The sequence below is a fragment of the Leguminivora glycinivorella genome, chromosome 18 (assembly GCF_023078275.1).
Source record: "Leguminivora glycinivorella isolate SPB_JAAS2020 chromosome 18, LegGlyc_1.1, whole genome shotgun sequence".
NCBI lineage: Eukaryota > Metazoa > Arthropoda > Insecta > Lepidoptera > Tortricidae > Leguminivora > Leguminivora glycinivorella.
This window is the reverse complement of record NC_062988.1, coordinates 5,100,936-5,113,226: the sequence shown is the minus strand read 5'-3', so window position 1 is coordinate 5,113,226 and position 12,291 is coordinate 5,100,936.

Below are 12,291 nucleotides of genomic sequence, written 5' to 3'. Positions count from 1 at the left end.
AATTAATAACCTTATGTAAGGCTATTTATCGATAAAAGGATTGTCGATGTTTTTGTTTTGTCAAGCACTAACAACTTGACAAGGGGGCAAAGTTGTATTTTAACGCCGAGTGTGGAATTGAAAAACGAGCAAGTGAAAGGATTCTATAGTTGAACCACGAGCGAAGCGAGTGGTTCGAGAATAGAATCCTTAACTTGTGAGTTTTTTAACACACGTGAAGTAAAATACATTTGCACCCGAGTATAACACAAAACTTTTCCCCTCACTATAGCGAGGAAACTACAACGCAAAAAATGTGTTTATCACTGCTTCCAGTAGTTCCACAGGTGGTAAATCATCTTTATTACTAGATTCACCTACTTTTATAAATTTTTCCCCTCACTAGCTCTGAAACACGTGTTTTGTCCTTTAATACCAGCGGGTAAAAACGCATTTTATTTACTAGTGGGTAAAGTAATTTGACCTTGAATAAAGTCAAATTAACTGCTTAAAAATTTATAAAAGTAGGTGAATCTAGTAAAAAAGATGATTTACCACCTGTGGAACTACTGGAAGCAGTGATAAACACATTTTTTGCGTTGTAGTTTCCTCGCTATAGTGAGTTGTCTGTGAGTGAGGGGAACAGTTTTGTGTTATACTCGGGTGCAAATGTATTTTACTTCTCGTGTGTTAAAAAACTCACAAGTTCAGGATTCTATTCTCGAACCACTCGCTTCGCTCGTGGTTCAACTATAGAATCCTTTCACTTGCTCGTTTTTTAATTCCACACTCGGCGTTAAAATACAACTTTGCCCCCTTGTATAACAAATAACTATTAAAGCAGTTAATTTGACTTTATTCAAGGTCAAATTACTTTACCCACTAGTGGATAAAATGCGTTTTTACCCGCTGGTATTAAAGGACAAAACACGTGTTTCCGAGCCAGTGAGGGGAAAAATATATTGGTGGTGGGGACACCTTACATAGATCAACTTAGCCCCAAACTAAGCAAAGCTTATAAATCTAGGTTATATCTAGGTATAATATTAATATGTCAGTCAGACGGTAGTTTTGTTATTAAAACTGTCAAAAAAGAGTAGATATGGAACTAATTCTTTTATGACGACGAAGTGACCCGGCCCCGTAGCCGAATGGCATGTCTACGACGCGAAACGAAAACGAAACGCCGCGAAAGGTAGTCTGGCTCTGTCGCGCCAATACAAGAGCGATAGAGATAGATGCACGCCTGCCTGCTAAGTCGCGGTGGTCCTGGCCTGGGTTCGAATGCCGGTAAGGGCATTTATTTGTGTGATGAGACAGATATTTGTTCCTAAGTCATTCGCTCCCTGTTTTATTCATGTTTTCGGGTGTGGATAAGAACTAAGAAAGTTACCAAACTACGAATAATAAGTTACCAAACTAAACAAACAGCCTTAAAATGTTGGATGCGCTACGACATGGGGTTCTTCAAGAAGCAGGTAATTTAGGGTCCTCAAAGGTCGTCAACGCGTCTGACACTCTTGAATGGCTATTTATATCGTAAAAAAAAAAACTTTTTCAGTACAGATGGTGTTTTTTTTACGCACTAGTGCGAGAAGTGGTTCATTATATGCCAGGTCGAAACTTCAGAGTTTCATCTGTACTGAAAAACGTCGTACGATACACGTGCGAAAAGGAAATTTGTAACTCGTGTCGATTTAAATTTAATTTATCGCCACTCGTTTCGAACTTCCTTTTTTACGCACTTGTATCGTAATGTACTATTTCAGTACAGATGATGTTTTTTTTACGCACTAGTGCAAGAAGTGGTCCATTTCTTTTCTAGTCAGGTGGAAATTTCGGAGGGCCATTTACTGATAAACGTCGTACGATACACGTGCGGAAAGGAAATGCTCACTATCGCCTACCTATTTATCGCCACTCGTTTCGAACTTCCTCTTTTCCACAAGTGCGGAATGTACCTACTATTTTTATTAATAGTGATTATTTATACGCTTGCATACTTTCCCGCACTCGATAATCCAGGGTAGGTATGCAAATGTTAAAATGCGCGCCGAACGTGAACAATAACCACGTGAAGATTAAGCATTACGAATCGCGAATATGCCTCGCTCCGGCTCAGGGTAATTGGTTTAGCCACCCCCCCTTTAAAAGGGTGGGAGGGCGAGCTGGCGCAGGAGTGGCGGCGCGCCAGCCTCAGCGCTCGTACTGTGAGTATTTTATGTTAAGTTTATTTAGAAAGTGTTAAAGAGCAATTCTCGAAAAGTTTGTACATTTGGATCACGTCTCCGATTTTGATAAAAATTGGTAGGCTGACAGTCCATGATGCTGAGCAAGACCCACTAGGTTTCCCAAAATGTCCTAGATAAGGGGACACAGGGACAACGCCGTCCCTAAAACGTTGGAGGTCAGTTTAATATGCAGTCATACGTGATTAACTTCCGATTAAAAAATAATTATGAAAGTTTAAATAAATAAATTTTAGGTTAGTTCTACCTACTCCAAATCACGAGGACATTCTATCTCAATAGGAGAGAAGAAGTGTCCCAGAATTTTCATACATTTTGTTACTTTCCTCTTTTGTTACCCCATACAAACTATATAGAAAATGTTAACACAATAAGAAAAATCGTATAGGATACTTGTTTTACATGTTAGGGTTGAAAAAACTCAAAAACGAAATGAGATCAGACAAAATAACTGAATAATTTTCTACGCCGATGTGTTTGCGTTACGTAAGTAATAAATAGGGTTAAGTGAATTTTCCAAAACAATGGAGGATCCTACGGAATGTTTAATGTTGACAACTCGCCACGGGCCACTTGTGCTTGACCCTAATACCCGAATACAATATGGAACAATAAGAGTCCTTTAACGGTGTCCGAGGTAGTCGAATCAAAGAAGAATAACTAATTAAGTATGAAATAAACCTATGGAAACGGATTAAATCGCGTATAATGAATTTACAATTCAAATCCCGACGTTTCGAACACTTTACAGCATTCGTGGTCAACGGGTGACTGTAAATTCATTATACGCGATTTAATCCGTTTCCATAGTTTTATTTCATGAGTAACTATAGCGGTAACCGAAGACAATAGCGGTCGAATCAGTAGGTACGTAGGTATGCGACGAACAACTCTCGCGCGTGCGTCACCGCTCGCCCGTGGGGCCCTACTAATTTGCCCCTCGCGAGGGGTACTTACAGTTAGATACCTCTACACGCGCGAGTGGGACAGGCCTGCTGTCTATCTAGTGCGATAAAGTAGGTGCGGGTAAGTAATACGAGATATAAGAACGTATCGTATATTACTTATAAAATATACGCTCACTTTGTATAAGCTTGTTCAGCATAACGTTCACTGGTTATAAATTATAATGCTCAAAATCGATAATAGCAAATCATCTAATTTCGAAGTGGATAAGGTAACTGTACACTATTCCGGGATAGTAAAATGTGGTACATTATTCCGGGATACTTTGGTTTTTGTCGCAAACTAAGGAAACTATCAGTAAAATCATAATTCAATGCAGTATTTTATAAACTATAGATCATATAGAACCGAAAAAGTCAATTTTCGAATATGTATCATATATTTTGAAGCCGTGAGGTACCTCCAAACGCGTCAGTCGCAACCACGCAGTGGTTTCTATGGGCGTGTTTGACGGTGAGCTTAACGCGGCAGCGGAACTTCTTAAGGGTTTACTGTGATGCGGGTAAGTTTATTTATATTAAATTTGTATCATAATGGTCTTATAGTTATTAAAAAACATTTATATCATCTTTTCAAAATAATTTAAAGCATATTTTAATTAAAATACCCGCTCCCGAAATAATGTACACCATTTTGACGCGGTGTACATAATTGCGGGAGTATCACGGAATAACGGAAACACAGTCTACAATGTTTTTATGTGTTATTACTATTTGCGGTGAAGTATATTTATATATTTGATGTAAATATATTGAGTAAAGATTTCAGATTTATAGTGACATAATTACGGCACATATATGTTTTAGATTTTAGTCTCATAATTGAGTACGAAATGTATACTCGTTGAGTAATACGTGCGAAATATTGGAGTGTGGCATCGACATTAAATTTGTTTTATTTCATAAAATTAAAGCACAAAGGTTACTTATTTCGATGTTTTGAGTATAATTGTTATATAATCTTCCAATGTACTAAGAATAAAATCTTGTTTGTCTTTTAATATAGCCTTCGTTTTGACTGCCGTAATTAAGTACACGACTTTATATGAGTGTATCTTATTCCGGTATGCCCATATAAAGTATATTAAAATATAAAAACACAAAATAAGGTATAGAGACCCGACTATTATTATGTTTTTAAACTTCCTTAGTTAGCTAAAAATCTTTATACCGCACATTGGTTTGTCCGTCAGTCAGTCTGTCCGTCTACAATTTAGCTCAATCATTATTAGTACTAGAAAGCTATATAAATATAAAATAGTACAAATTCGTCGGACAGTCAATCTGTGTAAGAACGGCCTATAATATTTATTGAGTACTATTTATTTATATATACATACTTGAATAACGTATCACCACCATATATGTATACGGTGTAGCTCAGTGATCACCAGTAACAAAAAACTGAAATTTTCACGAGTACCTTGCAATTTTTATAACCGGCAATAGGTTCTGGATTGAAATTAAATTTTGAAAAAATAAACCCCGACATTGTGAAGTGTTTTTCATCAAACATGGCTAAGAACACTCTCGACTAATTCAGCACTAATCTAAATCGGTTCATCCATTCATAAGCAATGCCTTAGACAGACAGACAGTAAAACTTATAACACCCTGTCATTATATCATACAATCGTTATACCGTAAAATATCATGTTTCCCATCCCACCCCAACCCATCAAATCATTGCCAATTATAAAAAATACACTCTGCATCTATTAAAACGGGGTCCATATTGGCTCATATAAAATTATTTGTTATAAAATTATTGTTTATACCGATTTGTGCTCCGAATGATCATTTCTCATAATTTTACTTATCATAATTTTGTTTCATTATTATCAATAGTACTACTATCACTGTTCATAATAATAATTTAGTCGAAAATTTTTAATCATACATTTTATACAAATAATAACATTCATAATTTTGTGTTTAAGAAAATCATTCATCATAAAATTATTTAAAAAGTTTTGGGGAAGTTCTATGAAAAACTTGTGCCATTTATAGAAGCGCGCTCGAAGCTTTTACAGTGACATATACAATCTACATTAAAAATTCTTTTCTGGTTCGCTCACGGTCAACCTAACACGCTCCTCCTCGCTACGCTCGTCGTCGCACCTAACTGGACTGTCACATGTGATGTCTGTCCTGTTAACAATAATATAACGATAAATTATATTACTCGCAATCGTTATGATCAATAAGTATATAAACATAAACATTAGTATAAAACGTATTTATGATGAATGACATTATGAACATAAGTCATTCGAAGTTACGTTAGTTATTAACATAAAATTGTTATAAATAATGATCGTTATAATGTAAAATTGTATGAGAAACATTTTCGGACTACCAAAAATCTATATAACAATTTTATATGAACTTTGGCGCACCCATTAAAACGATATGTGCATTTATATATTTATGTAAACAACATTTTTAATTCATTTTCTTACATTATGCTTAAAGAACGTCGACTTTAAAGGTATCCCGTAATTACGTACAACGACTCCCGGAATTGAAGCCATACCAAAATTGTATCCCGGAATAATGGGCAAACTAAGGGTTAAGTAAAACAACGGTAATTTCTATAAATTAGAAGTTACGATGGAAAATAGTGTCTTAAATCCATCGTAGAAGACTTATCCTTAAAATAAAATAATTAACACGACTAGAAACTTCGCATTTTTTTTACAATCCTCACTCAAAGTAGGAAACGTCTTAAGTTCCCGTAATATGGGACAGTTACCTTAATGTTTATTCTCTATAATATCAGTGTATATAAAGATTAATGTATATAACGTTAAGGATACCTAATATTTATAACATATATTAATCAATTATTCTAACATCAAAAGGTGTAATGTTCATAATATCTAAGATCTATGTTTATAACGTTTGGGATACCTAATATTAATAACATATATTTTTCAATTAATCTAACATCAAAAGGCGACGTTCATTCTGTGTGTAAGATTTTAAATGCATAATAACCTAACCTAACCCACTTTCTTAGCAACAGTTTTGTATGGGGGTCGCAGTTCTAACCTAACCTAAACCTACTTTCTTAGCAACAGTTTTGTGTGGGGGTCGCAGTTCTAACCTTACCTAAACCTACTCTCTTAGCAACAGTTTTGTATGGGGGACGCAGTTCTAACCTAACCTAAACCTACTTTCTTAGCAACAGTTTTGTGGGGGGGTCGCAGTTCTAACCTAACCTAAACCTACTTTCTTAGCAACAGTTTTGTGTGGGGCTCGCAGTTCTAACCTAACATAAACCTACTCTCTTAGCAACAGTTTTGTATGGGGGTCGCAGTTCTAACCTAACCTAAACCTACTTTCTTAGCAACAGTTTTGTGTGGGGTCGCAGTTCTAACCTAACCTAAACCTACTTTCTTAGTAACAGTTTTGTGTGGGGGTCGCAGTTCTAACCTAACCTAAACCTACTCTCTTAGCAACAGTTTCGTATGGGGGTCGCAGTTCTAACCTAACCTAAACCTACTTTCTTAGCAACAGTTTTGTGTGGGGGTCGCAGTTCTAACCTAACCTAAACCTACTTTCTTAGCAACAGTTTTGTATGGGGGTCGCAGTTCTAACCTAACCTAAACCTACTTTCTTAGCAACAGTTTTGTGTGGGGGTCGCAGTTCTAACCTTACCTAAACCTACTCTCTTAGCAACAGTTTTGTATGGGGGACGCAGTTCTAACCTAACCTAAACCTACTTTCTTAGCAACAGTTTTGTGGGGGGGGGTCGCAGTTCTAACCTAACCTAAACCTACTTTCTTAGCAACAGTTTTGTGTGGGGCTCGCAGTTCTAACCTAACATAAACCTACTCTCTTAGCAACAGTTTTGTATGGGGGTCGCAGTTCTAACCTAACCTAAACCTACTTTCTTAGCAACAGTTTTGTGTGGGGTCGCAGTTCTAACCTAACCTAAACCTACTTTCTTAGTAACAGTTTTGTGTGGGGGTCGCAGTTCTAACCTAACCTAAACCTACTCTCTTAGCAACAGTTTCGTATGGGGGTCGCAGTTCTAACCTAACCTAAACCTACTTTCTTAGCAACAGTTTTGTGTGGGGGTCGCAGTTCTAACCTAACCTAAACCTACTTTCTTAGCAACAGTTTTGTGTGGGGGTCGCAGTTCTAACCTAACCTAAACCTACTCTCTTAGCAACAGTTTTGTATGGGGGTCGCAGTTCTAACCTAACCTAAACCTACTTTCTTAGCAACAGTTTTGTGTGGGGGTCGCATTTCTAACCTAACCTAAACCTACTTTCTTAGCAACAGTTTTGTGTGGGGGTCGCAGTTCTAACCTAACCTAAACCTACTTTCTTAGCAACAGTTTTGTGTGGGGTCGCAGTTCTAACATAACCTAAACCTACTTTCTTAGCAACAGTTTTGTGTGGGGGTCGCAGTTCTAACCTAACCTAAACCTACTCTCTTAGCAACAGTTTTGTATGGGGGTCGCAGTTCTAACCTAAACTAAACCTACTTTCTTAGCAACAGTTTTGTGTGGGGGTCGCAGTTCTAACCTAACCTAAACCTACTTTCTTAGCAACAGTTTTGTGTGGGGGTTGCAGTTCTAACCTAACCTAAACCTACTCTCTTAGCAACAGTTTTGTATGGGGGTCGCAGGTCTAACCTAACTTAAACCTACTTTCTTAGCAACAGTTTTGTGTGGGGGTCGCAGTTCTAACCTAACCTAAACCTACTTTCTTAGCAACAGTTTTGTGTGGGGGTCGCAGTTCTAACCTAACCTAAACCTACTTTCTTAGCAACAGTTAAATGTTATATATGGAGAACGGTATGGTATATATAAACTGATATTAAGCTAATATAATCGTTATATTAAGTAATGTTATTTATGGTGGACGGTATACTTAGTGTATGGTATATAAACTGAAATTAGCTAATTTAAACATTATATTAAGAAATGTTATGCACGGTGAACGGTATACGTAGTGTATGGTATATAAACTGAAATTTAGTAACGTAAACGTTTTATTAAAAAACGTTATGTAAAACTAATATTATGGCAATTCAGCGTTATTTATTGCAAAAGTATAACTAACGTTCATTATTGCTGCTGAACGTTAGTAACATGAAATTATATATATTAACGTTATATCTCGTGGGACGCACCCAGTAGGTGCATGTGTAGGTACTGAAAATAGCGCATTACTTGCCTACGTCGAAATATTAAAAGGCCATATTCTACTGCTAAACGTAACAACTCGTGTATGATTTATAACAAAGTCCTCTTTTATTAGCTTTCCTCTCTTATGCACGTGTATCGTAATTTAATATAATGAGGTATTTCTTTGACTGGATTATTTCGTCGCTCCTTCAAATTAAGTCTGGCATGCCTTTATAATTCACGTGTGCGTGATGTGTCTCATGTCATGTGTCAAATATATTGAACACCTAGAAAAAGCCATCACAGAAACCTTGGATAAGTATGCGCCTCTAAAAGAACATAACAGAAGAGATTTCCTTCCACACGAAATTAACAAACTGATCGACCTACGCAATCGAGCTAAGATTAGTGCCTGGAAGAAAAGAAACCACGAAAACCCAGAAATATCTCGAATGGCACGATCAGACTATAACAGACTCAAAAAACAGACAAAAGATGCTCTCACGAACCTCATGGAGAAAAGCTGGCTAAAAACTCTCGAAGATCCAACGGATTGTAGGTCAAAGATGTGGAAACTCCAAAAAAGTTTGAAAGCGCCAAATATGAAACTTCCGAACATTGAAGGATGCACATCCGAAGAGGAAACAATAAATGCGCTTGTGGATGCTGCAATAGTGAAAGATGCCTATATTACTTCAATTGACGAGGGCACAGAGAAATCCACCCCATTTGAGCCCCTAGACAAGACATCGACAAGAGAAATACGTTTAGAATTAAGAAAATTTAAAAACAAAAAAGCACCTGGGCCAGACCAGATCCGCGCAGATGCCCTAAAACTTGGAGGAGAGGTTTTTCTTGAAGTATTCAGGCCAATAGCAGACTACGTCCTGACCACGGGTTACTTCCCAAAACGATGGAAGGTCGGTGAATGCATCTTTTTGCATAAACCAGGCAAAAATCACAAAGAAGCCAGTTCATACAGACCTATCACGTTACTTAACATAATGGGAAAGTTATGCGAAAGACTAATACTGTCAAGGCTACAAGGCACGGTTGATAAGCTACAACCACCATTTCAACATGGGTTTACCAGATTCAGAGGAACCGCCACTCAGATTCTCCGCACGGGTAAAATAATAACGGATGCCTTGGCACAAGGGGAAAGCGTATCCATGATAAGCACAGATCTAAGCAAAGCGTTCGATTCTATTAACCACAAAGGCCTAATAAAAAAATTACAGAATGCTGATGTCCCTATAAACATTATTAAAATAATAGAAAATTACCTGGAAGACCGATTGCTTATAGGGAAATTTCGAACCATCCGTGGGCAGGCCAAGAACGCACCGCATGGGGTGCCTCAAGGATCGATCCTTGGCCCTGTCATTTTCAACCTGTTCGTTTACGACATATGGGACTCACACGACAGAATACGAGGTCTCAAGCTATCCCAATACGCTGACGATCTATGTATTTTAAACAGAGCAATTAACCCCGATCACGCCACCATGAGAGCGGAATGGGCAGCTGAAACCATTGTGGATTATTATAACAGATGGGGACTTAAATGCAACGTAGATAAGACAGAATGCATCTTGTTCACAAAAAAGAAAAAATTCAAGCCGACGGTTAAAATAAAAAATCAGACATTCCCATACAAAAAAGAAATAAAATATCTGGGAGTTATTTTCGATAAGACTCTTAAAATGACTCCACATACAGACAAAGTAGTCAAGAAGCTGAAACAGGTACGAGGTGCTCTGGGACCCATCATCGGCTTCCACGCCAAGACTAATCTAGAGGTCAAACTAGCCATAATTCAAGCCTGTATTCTTCCCATCATGGACTATGGCGTGGTGCAGCTATTATCCAGATACAGTAACTCCAACCTTCAAAAAATCGAAAGGCAATATAGAATGGCGCTGAAGGGTGCAGGTCAATTTCCTAGACGTCTCCCTACAGAAACCCTCTGGGAAATGGCAGATCTAGAAGCATGGCACCTCCGGGCAGCAGATCTAAATTACAAAATGCTGGACAAGATCGCATCGCTGGGAATAGAAGACCTAGACACACCTGGGGACGCTTACCTGGCACACGGAGAATTTAACCCATTACTAACATACAATAGAATTGGCGAAATTGAATATTTTATTAATAAAGACATGAGACGTTGGCCTCGCGGGGCAGCGGCTCCTCGTCCTCTTAGAATTAAGTAGGTAAACATAAAAACTGTAAGATACTTTCTAACATCTTTAACTCATACGTGACATGACACCTTCAGCTTACACAGATCTTCCCTAGACATAAGTCAGCTGACACAATCCTGCGGGAACAAAAAGATGTAAACATTAACAGGCAATAAACGATTTCTCATTCTCATTCTCATTCTCATTCTCATTCTAACCTAAACCTACTCTCTTAGCAACAGTTTCGTATGGGGGTCGCAGTTCTAACCTAACCTAAACCTACTTTCTTAGCAACAGTTTTGTGTGGGGGTCGCAGTTCTAACCTAACCTAAACCTACTTTCTTAGCAACAGTTTTGTGTGGGGGTCGCAGTTCTAACCTAACCTAAACCTACTCTCTTAGCAACAGTTTTGTATGGGGGTCGCAGTTCTAACCTAACCTAAACCTACTTTCTTAGCAACAGTTTTGTGTGGGGGTCGCATTTCTAACCTAACCTAAACCTACTTTCTTAGCAACAGTTTTGTGTGGGGGTCGCAGTTCTAACCTAACCTAAACCTACTTTCTTAGCAACAGTTTTGTGTGGGGTCGCAGTTCTAACATAACCTAAACCTACTTTCTTAGCAACAGTTTTGTGTGGGGGTCGCAGTTCTAACCTAACCTAAACCTACTCTCTTAGCAACAGTTTTGTATGGGGGTCGCAGTTCTAACCTAAACTAAACCTACTTTCTTAGCAACAGTTTTGTGTGGGGGTCGCAGTTCTAACCTAACCTAAACCTACTTTCTTAGCAACAGTTTTGTGTGGGGGTTGCAGTTCTAACCTAACCTAAACCTACTCTCTTAGCAACAGTTTTGTATGGGGGTCGCAGGTCTAACCTAACTTAAACCTACTTTCTTAGCAACAGTTTTGTGTGGGGGTCGCAGTTCTAACCTAACCTAAACCTACTTTCTTAGCAACAGTTTTGTGTGGGGGTCGCAGTTCTAACCTAACCTAAACCTACTTTCTTAGCAACAGTTAAATGTTATATATGGAGAACGGTATGGTATATATAAACTGATATTAAGCTAATATAATCGTTATATTAAGTAATGTTATTTATGGTGGACGGTATACTTAGTGTATGGTATATAAACTGAAATTAGCTAATTTAAACATTATATTAAGAAATGTTATGCACGGTGAACGGTATACGTAGTGTATGGTATATAAACTGAAATTTAGTAACGTAAACGTTTTATTAAAAAACGTTATGTAAAACTAATATTATGGCAATTCAGCGTTATTTATTGCAAAAGTATAACTAACGTTCATTATTGCTGCTGAACGTTAGTAACATGAAATTATATATATTAACGTTATATCTCGTGGGACGCACCCAGTAGGTGCATGTGTAGGTACTGAAAATAGCGCATTACTTGCCTACGTCGAAATATTAAAAGGCCATATTCTACTGCTAAACGTAACAACTCGTGTATGATTTATAACAAAGTCCTCTTTTATTAGCTTTCCTCTCTTATGCACGTGTATCGTAATTTAATATAATGAGGTATTTCTTTGACTGGATTATTTCGTCGCTCCTTCAAATTAAGTCTGGCATGCCTTTATAATTCACGTGTGCGTGATGTGTCTCATGTCATGTGTCTTGCTAGGGGATGAACGACTCAAGACAAGACGGGATTATTTGATCTTGAGCCAAAGACGGCCGGTACTACTGTAACCGCTGTAAGAATGGGTGTTGAAAGTCTTTTCAGTGCAGTTGGTGTTTTCTTTAC